General features: G+C 37.0%; 1 protein-coding gene across 1 annotated transcript in view; it reads right to left on the minus strand.

Moving 5' to 3' along the window:
- Positions 1–17,896, minus strand: part of LOC308198926 (uncharacterized protein) — a 35,410-nt gene extending 17,514 nt beyond the window's left edge. Inside the window, exon 1 of the mRNA XM_080602189.1 lies at positions 11,005–17,896. The gene's annotated coding sequence lies outside the window, so the exon portion shown is untranslated. The remainder of the gene's footprint in view (positions 1–11,004) is intronic.
- Positions 17,897–18,397: the final 501 nt, after the last annotated feature.

An 18,397-nucleotide genomic window follows, 5' to 3' on the forward strand; every position in this document is an offset into this window, starting at 1 on the left:
CCCAAAGCCAGTTTTTGCTTTTAGCCCATACAATTGCACAGACTTTGCTTCAAACCCAGAGCTCCTCTGCTCCACAGTGCTTCCTTCTGTCTGTGCCACAAAGCCATCCTCTACCACAAAAAAGTTAAATGATATGAAATCCCTACGATGCAGTCAGAGGAAAGTACCAGTGCCAGTAACCTGCAAGCATTTTCTTTATAAGAAATCGATAATACTTTGAGAAAAAAATTACATGCACAGAAGCCTTAGGGCTCACCTGCAAAAAAAATCAATAGAGAGCTTTAGTTGACTGAAGCCAACAAAGATGGCCACAGCCTTGTACATAAGCCCACAACAGAGGAAGAGGAGACACTGTCCTTTCCTTGTGCTAAAGGTCATAACAGTGGGACCAGCAGAGAGAGCAAACATGAGAACCATCAGCAGACGTTCAGGGTAAGAACAAGGCTAGGTGGACAGAAACAGAAAGGAAGAATGCAAGAAGCTAAGCAGAAAAAAAGAGAAAACTCAAATACTGCTTTTGAAAACCAGTTACTACGGATTAATTAAATCTGGAAAAAAATCGTTGCAGGCAAAGATCAAAACAAATTTTCAGGGATTCTTCTAGATGCCAAATAGCAGCCTAAAAAACTATGCTTCTATTGACATTAATACTTACTGCTGATGTCCTACTCATTTCTTTGTTCTAAGTACCATAAAGTTCACTAAATATTTAGTCTTTAATTTCACCCTTGCAAATCTTGATCTCTGCAAAGAGATCAAAACCTCAAGTCACAGCAAGAAAAATTTCAAAAGAAAAACATTTTGATTGCAGTAAGTACTCTAAGAACCAAGTACCCTCCCCTCTGCTCAAGTTTAAGAGCATGTTGCTTCACTGTTATATTGAACTGAATCCATAGTAATTTAGGATGTAAGAAATTGTTTCAAAGACTTTCTCACCCTTTTAAGAACAATGCTGAAAGGAACTTATCAACTTAAAAAGAAAAAAATATTTGTGATGATTGAAAGGTTTATAACATTAGATGTGCAAATTAATACATTACTCAATACACATTATAATCAGAAACACTTTGTGAGACATTATTCCTCTATTATCTCTGCATTTTATTATTTTTCTCTGCATTTTTATTAATTTTATTTTTATTAATTTTATTACTTTTGTCTGCATTTTATTAATTTTATTAATATTCCTCTATTATCACTGCAGATATTTTCAAAAATAGCTTTGGTGCAAACGACCTGTAGTTAGCAACCTCAAGAACTGCTAACTCTTCTTTCAAGAAAAGAAGCTTTATGTGTTCAGTATCTGTTCACTGCATCTAGCATTTTGTGCCCAACAATTATTTGATAATTTCGTCACGTTTCATACAAATGCAGATGCTTTGTAAAACATTCTCAATTCAAGGAATGAAAATAAGGAATAGAACTATGAAGGTGCTAAGCAAGTACCATTGAATATGTTTTTAAAGGTAAAGAAGAATTGTGTTTTGTCACTTGGTGAAATCTAATTTTTTGGATGTGTCAAAGAGGAAGGGAGGCAAGGCCTCAAGTGACTTTTCTACAGTTAATTTGCATCCATAAAGACATTTCATTTTACACAAAACATTCACCATACTTGCTTTTACTTTCCAGCTTCTCTTCGGGATTCTATACACTATACTGACATCTTTATGGTTCCTGGTGCTCTGCCACATCCACCTGTTTGACTCCTTTGGACATTCCCATAAAGTCAGTAGGGAATTTCTTATTAAGCAAACCCTTTAGGGTAGTTAAATCTTCCATGAGTAGCTTTGAAATCCTGCCCTGTAATGCACTGACATGACATAGTTGTAGTTGATTGACAGACAGCTTGAAGGAAAGAAGAAAAAAACATACAAAACAATTTGCTAATTGCAGTGACAATAGTTTTTTCCCTCAGTGCTCTCAGCCAAAAAGCACCACTGAACTGTCATTACGCATCTTTATTACTGTTGACATTATTTTTCACATACTAAATAACAACTTTACATTTATTATGCACACTGCTAAAATATGTCTTGCAATGTTCTAGAGCAATTTGAAGCATGTTGGTTAATTTTGTAGGAAAGCTCATTTTCCACCCATTCTCTTCAGTTTTAACCCATCTAAACACTCAGGACTAAATGAGTCTAGGTTTATTTTTAACACTCTCACACAATATTTCCACTAGGTATGTTCTTAGTATTCTATATGAATCAACTGCCTTGTTTCAGATGTCTTTGTGTCAGACATTTTTTCCATTTCCTTTAAAAAGTCAGTAGTGTGATGCTATTTTATAACCATTCACTGAAGTTGCTACTTGAATTAAAAACAATGAAACTCATCTAAAGCTAAATGCTATCTATCCTTCATAATGCTATTCTCCAGCACGAGGAAACAACAGAGAGCAAGAAGTCTTTCCAAATACAGCCTCCCTCTGCTAAAGGCGCAGAAGTACTCTGGCAAAAGGGAGGAACTGCATGAAGCAGAGACCTTGCCTCACCTTCCCCTGACCCTGGCAAATAAAGCTGGGCGGCTCTATGTGGGAGAAATCACTGGAGAATCATCAGGCAGCACCAGCGGAAAGGTGCCCTTGTTTTTATTTCCCTCCACATGCTTACTTTTATTCTCTTATGCAGCCACTAAAAATGAACAGCAAAAAGAACAGCAAAAAAACAATGTCTTTACTTTACCTCTGTTTCTGCCAATGTTCTTCCTGTTTGAAACCTGAAAGTCCTTTCAAATGTTCAAGGTCTCCCTACATTTGCGGAAGAATTTGATGCCAGGGAATTGACACAATCCAAAAGAGGCTCTTCTGCACCAGAACTGCCACAGTCCAGAGGGGCTTGGGAACACGGTCAGGACAGCTTGAAACAGTAACATGCCTCAGGGATAGCACATCAAAAGAAGAAATGACCACAGTTTTAGCTCATGTCAAGCGCACACAACTAGTTAATGCCATTATATTCCTAGTGACAACAAAGCTACTGAAGTTTAACTAACATTGCTGGTTGACGATTTTTTTGTGTGTTACAACCACAAAAATAATTACATGGCTTTGTTTCTCATGTGGATACTGCTAGGCTGCCCTCAAACAGCAAAACCAGGATAAAAAAAAAACCAGTCTTGTTTCCACTAAGCAACATTAAATGTTCTTACTTCCTCCTTTTTCGAAGGGGGGGAAAAAAAAAAAAAAAAGAATGCCTTCTGCTAATAGATCTCACTGCTGAAAACAAAAGCGAAGCTGCTGGGCAAGATATGAAATGAGTGGAGAAGCATGTTCCCTTCCTCAGGTCCTTCACGTAAGCCTGTACATGGCTGTGGTTCCAGCCCTCCTACCCCAGTTTCTACAAATAAGAAAAGACAACAAGAATATATCCCTGTTAATACCTTGCATAAAGCACATTTCATTCTATCAGTGCTTTTACCAATGAACAATCCCAAGAGGCACAGAAATTTCAAAATTTCTACCAGGCAACTGTTTTACTTATAAACTCTTTCTTACACCAACTACCAAGCCTACTTTGCTCAAAATAGTTAAGACCTTGGGTCAAGGAGACAGTGGCATTAGCACTCAACAGAAAATGTGCTTCTCCACACTAAAATAGCCACTTAAGCAAGAATGTGGAAATGATTTATCTTGCAATGTTTGAAGTTGGATCTTCACCTCAGCTATGTCATGACTGCACAATCAGTCAGAGAAAGACTGTTACACTTTCATACAAAGAAAAGGGTATTCAGCTCTTCACTATGAGTACCTAACAAATGTTACCTTTTAGAAAATAAGAAAAAGCATAAATATTAGCTAGTGGAAACATTCACATTTATAACATAGGACTTAGAGACCTTCACTGTTCCAGTGCCCAAATATAAATCTCAGTGTTTAATAACAGTAAGGTAATGTAATTTCACTGTAAGCTGTTTCATTTAACTAACATGGTATTTGCAATCCTAAATATTGCAGTGCTACGTTAATGAAGATAATCATAAAAAAATCAAACTGAAAATATAAATGAAGCTTATTAATGAAGTCTTGTAAAGGAAATCAGATTTTTGAGGCAAGAAAACTGCCAGATAAGCTTGATTTGGGATTCAGTAATACTGTTTGTACATTCTCCATTCTTTACCAGTTATACAACCTATAGGCATCTTAAAAGTAGGAGACTCTAAGAGACTTTTGAATAACAATATTGAAAATGCACATAACATATGCATATGCATGCACATAACATAGTTTGGATCTGATAAAGCAATCAGATGGACTTCTGGAGAGTCCAATAAAATTACAAAATTATTAACCTGTAAGAATTCTGTTATTATTATTTTTAGTCAAAGTGTCTACCTTCCAGTGATGTACTTACCTTTAGAAAACCCCTTAAAACAATAAAGCTACTAACGTAAAAAGTTGTCATAACTACGGGCACAAGTACTTCTACTGAAATTGAGAAAGCTGCCAACTTGCAGAGAATCTGGCTGTTAATCTATTCTTCCTCTATAACTTGCTCAAATGTAGGGTCTAAATAAAATCAATCACTGTACTCTTGAAGAATTACAAAGTTCAGATTTCTCACATTTATAGACATTCTGTCAGCAAGAATACCAAAACTGGAAGGAATGAATTAGGAATTAAGGAATTTTAGACAAAAACTCCATTAATTTTACTTTTCTTGACCTCCCCAAAACTGCGTATGTCCTTGTAAAGAGTGAAATTCAGATGGTCTTTGGGTGTCCAGTATTTCAACGTTTCAGTGGTTATTCAGAGAAGTAACATAGTAATTCAAATGATATGACGATAGGCATATTCCTAACCTGTACGTACAAAAGGTTGGGTGTATACATTCTGCACTTGAATTGCAGTATTTCTACAAGAACTCACAGTATTCTTTATTTTAGTAATACAGACATGGAAAGAAAGGTCTATACTCTATAACTGAGGATGGTGCAGGTTTTCTTTTCAGAACCAAAAAACTTGTGCATACATCAAGAAGTGAAACAACCTTAAAAAGGTCAAACTGTAAATGAAATTCTTTGCCTTTTCATCACCTAAGAATTTAGGAAAAAGACAGTGTTATCAGTTAGAAAGAATTGGCATTGTAACTGAAATAATCCTTTCCTAGCATACTATAGACAATTATGTATGTTTACATCACTTAGAGAGATCTCTTTATTCATGCTTTCGTTTTGAATAACATGCTAACTTTAAAGCGAGTATATCAGAGAAAGTACTAATGGCAAGACATGGAAGGAGATGAATGCATGGATGAAAGAGGAAACTCCACTCTGCAGGCATAAAAACTATGTCAGCAGACTAGACCTGAGTTCTAGATCAAGTACAACAAAAGAAAATAATCAGCAATTCAACTAATTAAAAAAAGGAAAAAGAAGTTTGTCACAAAAAATCACTAGCCACGTCCCATTCATGGTTCCCCATGTACACCTGTGCCTGGATGAGTATTTGGATAGGCCATGAAGAATTGGATGAAGGATATGATTTTTGCAAAAAAAAATCGTCTGTTTTGTTTTGTTTTTCCTGGAAAGATAAAGTAAACAAGTGCTGCAGAAGGTAAACTGTCTTCTTTCCATAATTGTGTGCTGAAGCCCATTCAAAATGTAGCCTCAGAACAGAAGACCACTGACTGTGCAAAAGCACAAATAAAATCCTTCATACTGTTACTGTGGAGCTTTATTTCATCACACACACAAAAAAAAGTGGAATAAAAAAATAACGTTTCCTACCAAACTTAGCTAAAGTAGTCTTTCACTCTGTGCTAGTCAATAAAACAGCACTTAAGATACTGAGAAGTGCATACAATGTGATTGTATGATGCACTGCTTTAGCTTATGATAAATTTTTAAATCAAACTAAATAACATCTTTCCTATTCTCAATCTGCAGTGTGAGAAGGTTATTTTAATTTAGCTTAAAATAGGTAACTCCTCAACTTAAGCTAAATATCATCTGGTTTACGTCAAAAAAAAAGTTTGTTGAGGTTTTAAAAAAATGGTTTAAAAATTACCTCTAAAATACAGTTGATGTAATTTTCCTCTTTAAATTCATTATCGGGGCAGTTACAGTTCTCAAAACTATTGTTCAGTATTCCCTGTAGTTAACGAATGCTTCATCTATGCAATACTATCAATTTGATATGCATGCCTAAACTAATTTCTGGCTGCAGGTACTATTAGATGGTGAAGATCCCTTTTCTACATATCTTCCATGAGGCTCCGATTGTTTTCGTGAAGAGGCTGGTAAGAATTAATTCGGTATTTCCTTTACACACAGATGATTAGAAAAGTCAAATGTTCACTCGAATGAAATAACCTGCTAAAATTCTTCACTGCAAAATGAAAAAAAATAAAAACAAAATTTGGAGGGGCAACAGAACCTGCAAGTCATGTCCTTCTGGGACTAACCATAACATAACCATACAACTTGCTTATACTGCAGCTCATTCAACTAAATAGCATTGAAAAGGCAGAGATTCTGATGGATTACAGAATTATAACTGGATAATTTACAGCAATAGCTCATCTATGGGAATATAGAAGTTGCCACGTGAAATAAACTAGCTATTGTATTTAGTCACATATATATCTGCCTCACTGCCTGAGGCAATGCAATTCCTGATGCTTCAATGGGAGTTGTAAGAAGTCCAGTCTATCTTCACTGTTTTTATTATTATTTCAACTGATAAAATTTACTGTAATTAACAGCACATAGATTGCCTACATGTTAGCAGAAATGTTACCTCAAAGCCTTTCAAGATCTCGCTGTCGGTAGCTAGTGATTGCAGAGCTGATCACTCAAGCTGACATTATCATCAACCATATTTGACACAGCTCGATTCTTCCTGTGCATGCACGCACATGATTATAAATATATACAAGGCTTATTCAGAAAGCCTTGCTTACTTCTAAGAAGAATGCTAATGAAAAATAATTTAAATCAACTACGCCAAAAACAGAGGGGTTTTTTTTCCCTCTTTGAAAAACTCTGGTACTCTCAATGACAATTGTGTCTCAATAGAAAAGTATTATTTGTGTCAGCAGTACACTGCTTATTTTCAAGAAAATCAATCCACATTTACTCGCAATATATAAATTTCTGAAAAACTGTAGTTTGCCCTGTTCCTCTAATATACTAGAATACGTGCCTCCCACCCTGTCAAAACCAAACTATCCACATAAAGGCCAGTTACAACAGTTCTACACTATGACAGTAGCAAGCATCAAAAATAGTGTGCCACTTTCATGCACAGGGAAGATGACACAGGCTAGTCTTACCAGGTCCATTCTTTCCATCAAGAGCACATTTCCATCCCCACATAACTCAGGCATGCTGTCTCAAGTGTTTGTGAAGCTACCTACTAAACAGAGAAGTGGAAAAAAGCCTATGGCTTAAAAAAAAAAAAAATTATTCCCAAGTTCATTAACCCTGGTCAAGCTCAAGCAAGGGGGTGATATGGAAGTGGGAACAAGCAGACAAGGGACAGCTGGACTCCCCTGTGACAGCAACAATTAAGGGAGTTTTTATCAAACAAGTGTGAGAGCAGGGAAACGCTCTCTTACACTCTTTGTGAGCCTGCAAAACATCCAAGCTGCAAGCAAGTACCAGTCCTCTGACTCTCATACAGAGGAAAAAGTCCATGCACAGACAAAAAAAATAGCACCTGGAACAAGGAGTCTGGTGAAACTGGAGCAGGAAGGAAGAACAGAACATGTAGCTGGATGTGGAAACTGGTTAGGCAAGGAACTCAGGAACAGAAATAACAAGACTAGGACCGGAAAAGATGGGAACACAGAATATGGAATTAGAGAAGCGGGAGCTAGAAGAGAAGAAAGACAAACACTTGTAGAGCAGGGAGACGTGAATGATACGACTGCTGTGTTTGCTTACTGAGATGTTAAGAACTGCCCTGAGAAGCAGAAGTGGAATAAGGTAGAAGGACCAAGGATCAAATCTGAGATAACAAGAGTCTGATAGAGTTACTGCATTCTGGCCCACAACAAAAATGAAAATAACCAAATACACCATTATTAAGATGTCTGCATCTACTCATGAAAACAACTCTCAGATGTTTTCTCCACTGGTGCTGTTCCATTGAGGGTGACAACCAGCTACTATTGTACTGCTCAACCAGAAGAATATCCATAGAAATTCAGCCATGTGCCATTTTGCCCATTTTCTCAGCTTGCTATCTTAAAAATATAAAATAATAAATACAAAAAGCAAGAGAAGTACAAGAATATCAAGATTACAACTTGAAGTCATAAATTTGTCCTGAAGATAGTTGTGAAACATTTTCTGACAAATTCCCTAAATTCAGTAACTACAGTCTGCTACACACAGTAAAGGGGATGTCTCTAGCTTTATACCTTACTAGAACAAAAAGTTTGATAAAAATCAATAATTACACTGTTCAGCTATAATTTAGCAGTGCATCTCAAAGAAGATAGTATCTTCTAACACTTTAGTGGAACATTAGTCCAGTATTTACCCTTTAAAAAAGAGATAACATATTTCCATTGCAACATCTATGTGAACCAGGGATTTTCACAGAAATTTTCACTGCATTTATATTATATGTACTTTAAAACTAAATACAGTATGCACTGAAAAAAGTTTAAATGCATGAAAAAGCTATATCTGTAAGCATAAACCAATGACTTGCTGTTCACAGAAGCCAGAAAAGTTGAAAAAGAAATACTGAGTTAGTCCAACCACCACCCAGTGATAAAACCCAAGGACTGTGATGAAATCAAGTCCAACAAACGAAAGAAGTATAGGACACAGAAATGAAATACCTATAGCTAGTATGCCAAAAAATTAAATTAAAAAATGCTAACCTCAGAGGCCATTACTTAAAACTAGTCCTACAACAGCTGTCTGAAAGATATTAAACTTCCCATTATAATTGATAACTATCACCACATGAAATCCCAGGATTCACTATAGCGTCATTTAGCAACACTGCCCTGACCATGAGAAACAGACAGATCAGACCCACCTAAGCAACACTAGACCCACATGACATCACCATAATATCCAGCTTTGATTAAGCCTTGAAAAACATCTGGAATACAAAACATTTCTGCTGTTATCCATTCCCCGTATACATTTTTAGTACCCATCCTTTTCACTTTTTTTTTTTTTTTTTTTTAACTTTGCCCCCCCCCCCCAAAAAAAAGAAATCTGGCTCAACCAGTCAAGACAATCTTTTGCAACAACTGAGCCCATGACCAGGAAAACAGCTAACAGTAATGCCTGAAACAGCCTAACACTGTTACAACTTATCAACAGACTGATAAGATAACACCCTATGCCTGCCTTTCTCTAGAAGACAGATTTCAAGTTAAAGTCTGAACCAAAAACAGAAGCTGCATTCTCTCGGCTTTGCTTTTTTCTTTTCTTCTGCATGAGCTCTGAACAAGAGCAGCTTCAAACCAGGCCATTTTAGCTAACTTTGAGGGAGAAGAGAAAAAAAGCAATTGGAATGTCCCAAATTATATAAAAAGACATGTCGGATAGACGTTTTCTTATCACAACTTACTACGGTTAAGAAAAAAGGAAAGAATGAAAGCTAGTAAAATATAAACAAGATTTTATTTCAAAATGTTTTCACTGCATTATCTTCTTAACCATTAATAACAGACTATGGCAGCTTGTTGTGGAAAATACCTACAATTTAAAGCAGACTGAAGTTCCAAGCCAGAAATCAGAAACAACATTTAACTGCTCAACACTGCATAGAGATAGGATTCCAGGCAACGTCTAGAACTGTCTAGCACATTTGCTCCATTAAACAATGTACTTTCAGATACCCTACTGTACCACATCCTATGAACAAACAGCGTCCTCTCAGCATAAATCTGACATTCCCGTTTGGCACTGACCAATGATCAAACAAAACTGTAGAGAATCACATAACTGTTGCTGTAGGAAAGGACCTCTTCAGGTCAGCTTGTCAAAATCCTCTGCTTCATCCAACTCAGCTAGAGCAGGCTGCCCAGGACCATGTCTAGTCAGGCTTTAAACATCTCCACACACATAGACCTCACAATTCCTCTGAGCAACTTACTCCTGTTTGACAGCCCTCACAGTAAAATAATTATTTCCTTGTGATCAGATGGAATTTCATGGGTTGTGTGTCCATCATCTCTTGTCCTGTCAGTAGGCACTACCGAGGAGAGTCTGGTTCCCTCACCTTCACTCCTACCAATAAAGTATTTGTACACAGTGATGAGAGCCCTGAGTCTCATCTCCAGATTGAACAGCCCCAGCTTTCTCATCCTTTCTTAATATGAAACGCTCCATCTTCATGGCCCTGGCACTGAACTTCCTCTCTTGTACCGGGTAGCCCAGAACTTGACACAGTACAGCAGGCATGGCTTCACCAGTGTCGAGTAGAGCGGAAGGATGTCTCCCTCAACATGCGGGAAGCACTCTTTCTAATGCAGCCCATGACACTGCTGGCCTCTTTTCCCACACAGGCATGCTGCTGGCTCATGGCTAGCTAGTTGCCCACCAGCACCCCGAGGTCCTTCTCAGTACAGCCGTCTCCCAGCCAGTTGGCCTCCAGCATGTACTGGTGCCTGGGAGTACTCCCCAGATGCAGGATTGAGTGCTTCAGGTCACTTTGAACGTCAGCACAACCCTTTGGCCTATCAGCCACTCCTCCCAGCTCTGTATCATCTGCAAACTTGCTGAGGGTACACCCTGACCCACCCTCCAGGTCATTAAATGAAGATGTTGAACAATATTTGAAGCTGCAGAGTCTCAGAGAAGATAAAGTCCATGTCTTTCTCATCCTCTCCAATGCAGCCTGCTGACTCCTGCCACAGCTCTTTCACCTGGTGGCACAGCTCCTCAGTAACTGCACACTAAAAGAGTGCTTAATCCTGCCCAATTAGGGGTCAGGTAGAACAAAGGCTGCAGGTACTCTTTAATCAAGGACAGCTGACAGAGTTTGTTAGAAGCTGCTAGAGCTATCCTTACCTCAGCCTCACCTACCTGCAGCAGATAGGTGCCTCGGAGGGCTCCCAGACAAAGCGCCCAGAAGCTGCCTCTGTTCGCTGCGCTCTGGGCCTGCCACTCATACAGGCCTCCCCCAGCACAGGCAAAAGGCCAGGCAGGGCACTTTCTGTTTCTACTAGTACATCAAGGTTAAAAAATAAAAATAAAAAAGTAGAAATAATTGGTTTACCACAGCTTTGCTAGCATGTGGAGAAACTGCATAGCACTTGATTTTCACCAAGAATTTACCTCACACTCCTTAGCACACTTCTTCCCCTGGGAGAAATATAATCATTGTTTTCACTTCTCAACCCTCAGAGAATTTGATGTGGAATTACAAAAATAAAAGGCTCCAATATAAAATCAAGCAGGTTCTAGCTTATAAAGTAAGCTTTATAAGGCTTTTTAAAGCCTTCTCATTTCCACAGGAGAGAACATTACCTATATTTTCCAACTGACTGTTAATGTACTATTCTACATATCTTTTGATCTGACGTATTTTCACTTCTCACTGTGCGTTAGATATGTTCTATGTGTTTACCCAGAAATCATTTAAAGACAATATTAAATGGTAACTGCTGTTCTATCTGTTAAGTTCACATAGCTCTAAAATAACATGCACATTCTAAACTTCACTTTTTGTTTGTTTGTTTTTACACCCTGAAAAAGCCTACTGCTAAAGAGGCACACTCACAATCGTCAAAGCACCCAATCCAGCTACTTGCCCAGGCCACGGCCTTGTGGGAGTAGCGTCCATGATCACCAAGGAAACAACCTGCTCTTCACATTAACACGTAGCCAGGTCCTTGAAAAAAGAAAGAGTCAAACAACCAATTTTTACTCCTTTAAAGGGTAAATAAATAAATATCTGGTCATAGAGAAGCAGGTCTATAGATAAGACTTCTCTTTTACAAAAACATCTCCATTCATTATCTTCACTGCTCACTTTAGAGTTCGCTCTCCCAAACAGGCCTTGCCTTTACAAGAGACAGCACAATTCAGATCGACATTGCTGAAACCTTGAGAAAATCCTAAATGAGCAGGTAGTGTCATTATTTAAGAATGACAGGTGATTCTCTACGGTTAAAGAACATTGCTGAGCACTGCAATTCAAAAATGACTACAAAAGTTGGGTGGAGCAACAGGGCCTCCCCAACAGCAAACAGCCACAACTTTTATGTGCCTTCTGCAAAATACTCTGCTTTTTTATATATGCCACCAAGAAATTTGAGCCTTCCTAATTTTTCAGTGCAGTGCACTACAAACCTGCAGAGATGCACCAAACCAAACGGAAAATGAATGACAAAGATTTGTTATTTTTCTAGACTCCGAATTATACTGGTAATTTTGAATATCACATTGTTGTGTATCTAAAATCAAATCAGGACATTGCACAGTATAAGAAACCAGAAGGCTCTTTATAAGGCATACAGTCCCTCTACTTTCCTTTCTTTCCCACCTCCTTGCACATCATTCCTGTAACAATATGTATATTTAGAGAAAGAACTCCATGTTATTTCTAGATTTTGCAAGCTAACAATTTACAATACATTTTCTAATCTTTTGATTTTGTTCACTGATGGGAGAAGGGGGATCCTCTGTTTTATTTGTGTCCTTTCTGGCGGAGAAATAAAAAAAAAAAAAGAACAGCTCTTTGAGAAGCTTGTGCCAGCTTCATTGTCAAGACAAAGGTCACTGCATTCCTATTCATGGTGACCTACAACTGTACCCATTTAAAGACTTCATTATGCTACATTAGAAGGAACTCTTTCTCAGAGGTTTTCATTTAGCTTCATTGTGAGAAGAACAAAACATGCAAGCATCAGAATATGGTGGTAAAAACAGTAAAACTGATGATTTTAGTTACCAACTGTCTTATTTCATTTGCCATCCACTCTTAAGATGGTATTTGTGAAGGATGATTTCCAGAATCATGTAAAATAAAATATGAAACTACTTTTACTCTACAGTGCATCTCCAGACTCCAAAGTAAATAAGCAATCAAATTCAGCATACCTACTCAAAATGGATTGCAATCTCTCCAAAATCAGAGGTTCCAACATCTCTCGAGTTGAGCAATTGGTTTAGCCTTCATCTCCTTAGAGTAATATTAAATAAGACTATTACAGAAATAAAACTAGAAAGAAGTTTTAATTATGAATGCTCAGGAAATACACTTTTAAATCACCCGCACCTTTCATACAGATTTAACTCTACACTAAAATCACTAAGTATTACCATGCCTAGTTGCAAGGTTTCATAGACCAAATAAACAAACAGTTTCATGATGTAATTTGACCAAACTTTTAAAAGTTGACAAATTTCTTAAGCTACACAGCTTAAATATTTTTAGTCACACACCTCCACCAATTTTTTGAATAATCCTTTGGACTAAAGTTGGCCAGAACCAAGATAACAGAATTCTTGCACAGATTTCTGCTTTTCATTTTCAGAAAGTGAACCAATAATTGGAAATGGCAGGTCTTTGAAAATAAAATAAGTATTAAAAAAAAAAAAAGTGTTCTAAGAAACAGAGCTATCGAGCTTTCTGCAGTGTTACACTTGAGCATCATCACTTACCACAGATAAGCTGCAAGTGCAAAGCCATGTTCTCTCTACTGAGATTACATGATTGCTTGCCCCTTAGACCACGGGGCCAGAAGATGCTACTAAATGTGTTATTCCGTATAACCTGACCAAATTCCAGGTAGACAGTTAACTAATACAATATAAATGTCCTCTTCAGTTGCATAAGCTATTCCTTATCAGTCTCATTTTCCAGTATTACCAAGCACTCTTTAAGTTAACCCACTTTTCATTGTAGAGAACCATTTCATTTAATGGATACGAATATACATAAAAGTTCCTCAGCAGAACATGCGAGATGTTTTTCCACACACCTATATATTTTCCTATTACAGGAAAACAAATTGAAGTGATTCAAAACCTTGTCACTCAAGTTGCATATAGACTTCTTTGTAAAGTCTACTCTTCAAAACAGATCTTTGCTTTTATGTCCGCTCATCTCAGAGAACAACCTCCCATCTTTGAGACTTTTTCCCCCTCCAGAAAAAAATATTCAGGACCTTTGAGCAGTCTGAACTATCCTTACCACTGTCAATACAGTCTCTGGCCTTATGCCAGCACCCAGGCACATCAGGATCCAGTCAAGACTCTAGCCTCCTATGCAGTGAGGAGAGAGTAGAGAAGTACACACTGTGAAGAGAAATTAAGGGATTAAAAATAACCTGTCTTCTAGCCTTTGAGAAACCTCAAAATGAAATCTCTTTTACGAAAAGCACGAAGTAAAGTTATGTTACAAACAACAACACTGAAAAATTCTGAATGGTAATAACCTACCTTTAACAGGTTTTTAGCATTGAAGGTAGCACATGCACTACCACAGAATATCTGGCACATGCTGCAGCTCCTGCATAATAACCATTTCATGCCTCGTTAGTTCACAGAATGTTTTGATATTTGTAGCACTAAAGAGACAATTTAAAAAACATTTTAAGGTAAGTTAAAGTATATTAAAATAATTAAAGAAATGTATAGCTAATTTAGTTCTTCTTTCATTTTTTAGTCTGACTATACAACACTTTATTCAATTTAACACCGAGTCCTCAATTACACAAGCATTTTTCAGGTGTATTTTCATAACATTGCTTAGGATAGCCTTCAGTTTTACAATTGCAAAATCTACTAGAAATTTAATAAAAACAAAATATTAAAACATACCAGGATGTAAACACAGTAGCATGCTATATACATAAATTTACATTACTATCAAGATTATAAATCAAGCATTAGAAATTAAAAATGCCAGCACTAAATCTTCCATTTAATCCTCAATTCACCTCATCTTGTATTTGCATTATGACAGACTGATTACATGATGGCACAGTATTTTTTCCAAGCAACTCTCTGTTGCTGTTTATACCCACAACAAATAGGATGACAACTCTCCGAGAACGAAGCAGGACTGTGTTTCACAAGGCTGCTCTCTATAGAACCTGTTTTCCCTGGATGCTGGATTAGCAGTGAACACAACAGAAGGGAAAGAACAGATTTAGGCTTCTGAACATCACCTTAGAGAATTAAACTCCCCCATGACTCTGCCCCATAGCTTCTACTTGATTCAAGACAATCAGCTACTCCACATTTACTAAGCTGGTAACTATTTCTCAATCTATCTCTACACAGGGTTTGAAACAGCAGGGGTCTTACAGAAGGAACTCAACTCCAATCAATGTCAAAGAAATGAAATTCCACTACCTATCCCTTCAGGTCATAGGTGTCAAACAACCTGTGCATCAAAAAGTTAATTTTTAGCATCAGTGTCTATAAAAAAATATATAAAATTAAATTATTGGTATGGGGATATGAAAAAACAAATTTGTTCTTTGGTGATGTCTCACTGTGTTGGGAAACAATGCTAAAAACAACTGGGTTTTAGCTGCCAGTGAAAAAGGGGACAAGAAGGATGCTTTGAACAACATAGACAAATTGTATTAGTATTTCATAGCTATTGACTCAGTGAACAGGTTATATCCTGGGTTCCAAATACTACACAAAATACTATGCTTTATTTTCTTAAATTTTTGTACAAACAAACAAACAAACAAGCACAAACATCACCTTAGAAGAACATTAAAAGTGAAACCTGCAGATTATATAAGCCAGAAAGCAAACTTCACTATGTGGAAATGTGCAACATATGCCCCAATATAGGGCGCACAAACACTATGTGAACTAATGTAGCAAATAATTGTAATGGTCCCATCTGTTATGCAGGAGGGGTCACCTTCAGAGATGTACCCACCCAACTTTTAAGTATCTGAATGTAAATGCATTTCCAAAGAATTTGAAGTAAATGTAATCGTGTTTTCAAGAACAGTCAGTGACTCAAACGAGACTAGGTTGGTTGGGTGTCCCTAAGTCCAACCTCCAACATGGATGTTGCTAACAGGGTGGGGTGTACTCATTTGTTTTTAAAAAGTGATGAAAAAGCCAGTGGAACAAGCAAGTTTTCTTCCTTAATTTTGTTTCAGGAAATATATGCAGAAGATAGGGTAAGAAAGATAGCGTGTGGAGCATGAGACAGACTAAGCCTGGAAAATTCCAGACCAAATGGTTAAAGCCAGTAGTCAGAAAGGGCTGAAAACAGGATCTTCCATTTTAAAGTGACCAGACTCCTTTCAACACATAATATATTAAAAAGAAAAAAAAAAAAAAGAGAACACTGGCAGCTTAAACATTCGCACATGTATCTTCTCAGGCATAAGGAACATCTCCAGAGTAGCACCTGTGACTTCACATGCACAATACTAATTTCAAGTCAGTGGGAAAGAAAAGCAGAGGCATCATTCAGACACATTGTTGTCAAACATACCTAAGGCAGAGAAAAAAAAACAGCCAGACCAAAATCAAAACAACACTAATGGAATACATGGTATTATTACAAAATCTTCAAGGTTTCCATGATACATCGGGCTGCCTTTTTTCTAGTACATAAACCTGAAATTGTAATCTCCCACCACATTTTCCCATTTTTTAAACCCCTTTTATTCCACCAATTTCTTATTCTAAAAACTTCACCCACTACCCACAAACCCTGTATCTGATCTGGCTAATTTGGGAACTATTGCTCATTTTAGCCAGCTCTTCTAGCTTATCTGCAGGCATGTTAGCCATGTAATTTTAGTGTCCTGGAGCATACTCCAGGAGCATACTCCATCGAGAAACACATTCACGATTCATACTGAAACACATTCACGATTCACAGTACCATGATGTGCTTGGCCCAAGCAAAATCACATAATGTGAGTATTTATAGTAAGAAGGGGAACACTTTATGTACACTTTTCTATCATATCATCACACGTATCAATTCTTATATCCCCTGTGTTAGTGATAGGAAACAGATTATCATTACCCTCCCATAATCTCTTGAACAAGAAAATTTAACCAAGCACTAAAGTGAAAAATTACATTCAAAGGCCATTTTGCTTTCTTTTTGTCCTCCCTGTCCATGCTGTGACGTTACTAATACACAGTTCTTTTTACTATCTAGCATGTAACACCATACTTGATTTCGACCATATCATTTTACCGCACCCTTTAGCTAACCTGAAGAAAAATAAATTTGAACTCCATACCAAAAAACTCTACTTGCATTTCTTTTTCTGAATGACTGCTAACATGTGGAGAGAATATACAAAATTCCAGTAATTTTCCCTTTCAGATCTTCCAAAATTATTCCTAGCACCTCTCTGAATATCTTAAACATTTAGTATTATTTTATATTTGCTTGGGAAGATTTTCATCCTTAGTTGTCATGTATCAGTACTTCTCAGCATACCGGTGATTTTTCTCTTATTCACGTCGTTGCCTTGATTCAAACTGCAATCTTCTTTTCTTCGACACTGCAACCATTCTGAGACTTTCAGCGCTGCTACTCTTACGATCACATGCAACGTTGAAGAAAAACACAGCTTAAGGTAACGGCTGCAAACCATCTTCATACTAATTAATATGCTTTCTAGTATTCTGCTGTACTACTATTTTTACGAGGCTTTCCTTAGAAGGTAAAAGTTAGCACAGAAAAGAGGAAAAACAGATATAAGACTTTCTAAAACCTTTACTTTGAACAAAATCGTATTATATATGCGTCATTCCGTATTTTCAGCAATTACAAAATGTCTTTGAAGTTAACAATACACAGTTGTTGTTTTTTATTTTTAACCAAAATCTTATATAAAAAAAAAGACATTTAAAAAGCTGAGGTCGTGTGAACAGTTTAATTTAAGGAAATCTGTTATTTTTTTTTCCCTTGGAGACTCAAGGTATGAAATAGGGCCCTGATTTCTAGAACAGTGCATTCGGACTACATGACCCAAAAAGAAATTGAAGGAAAAAAACGAGCTCAAAACATGCCAGTAAATCACATTACTCCTTCTCAAAACTTCATCTCTTAACATTTCCCTAATAGGCTCTTACAAGTGTGACTGGATAATAGAAGTGATATCTTTATGATTTTGTGAATAATGGGTTTTATTAGTATTAAGTTAAAGCAAACAGCCAGAACAATACATATGCAACTTCTACTACACACAATATAAAGAAAGTAAAATATAACCTCTGTAAAACAAGAGAAAAGGTACTGAAAAAGCCAACAGTGGTTATGGGCTATTCCATTCCCAAAACCAGGCTGGGATCTGTGTATAGAGAACAACTGTTGTTCGCCTTTTTCAACTGAAATAGGGCGAGATACATAATCAAGGATAAAGAAAAAGTTAATGGAGCTACATGGATTTTCTGAACAAATTCTAGATTAGTAAGAAAAAAAAGTTCACCTAGTAAAAGAGGTTACAAGTGGGCTCAGGTT

This window comes from Anser brachyrhynchus (genome assembly GCF_964034855.1).
Source record: "Anser brachyrhynchus genome assembly, chromosome: 8".
NCBI lineage: Eukaryota > Metazoa > Chordata > Aves > Anseriformes > Anatidae > Anser > Anser brachyrhynchus.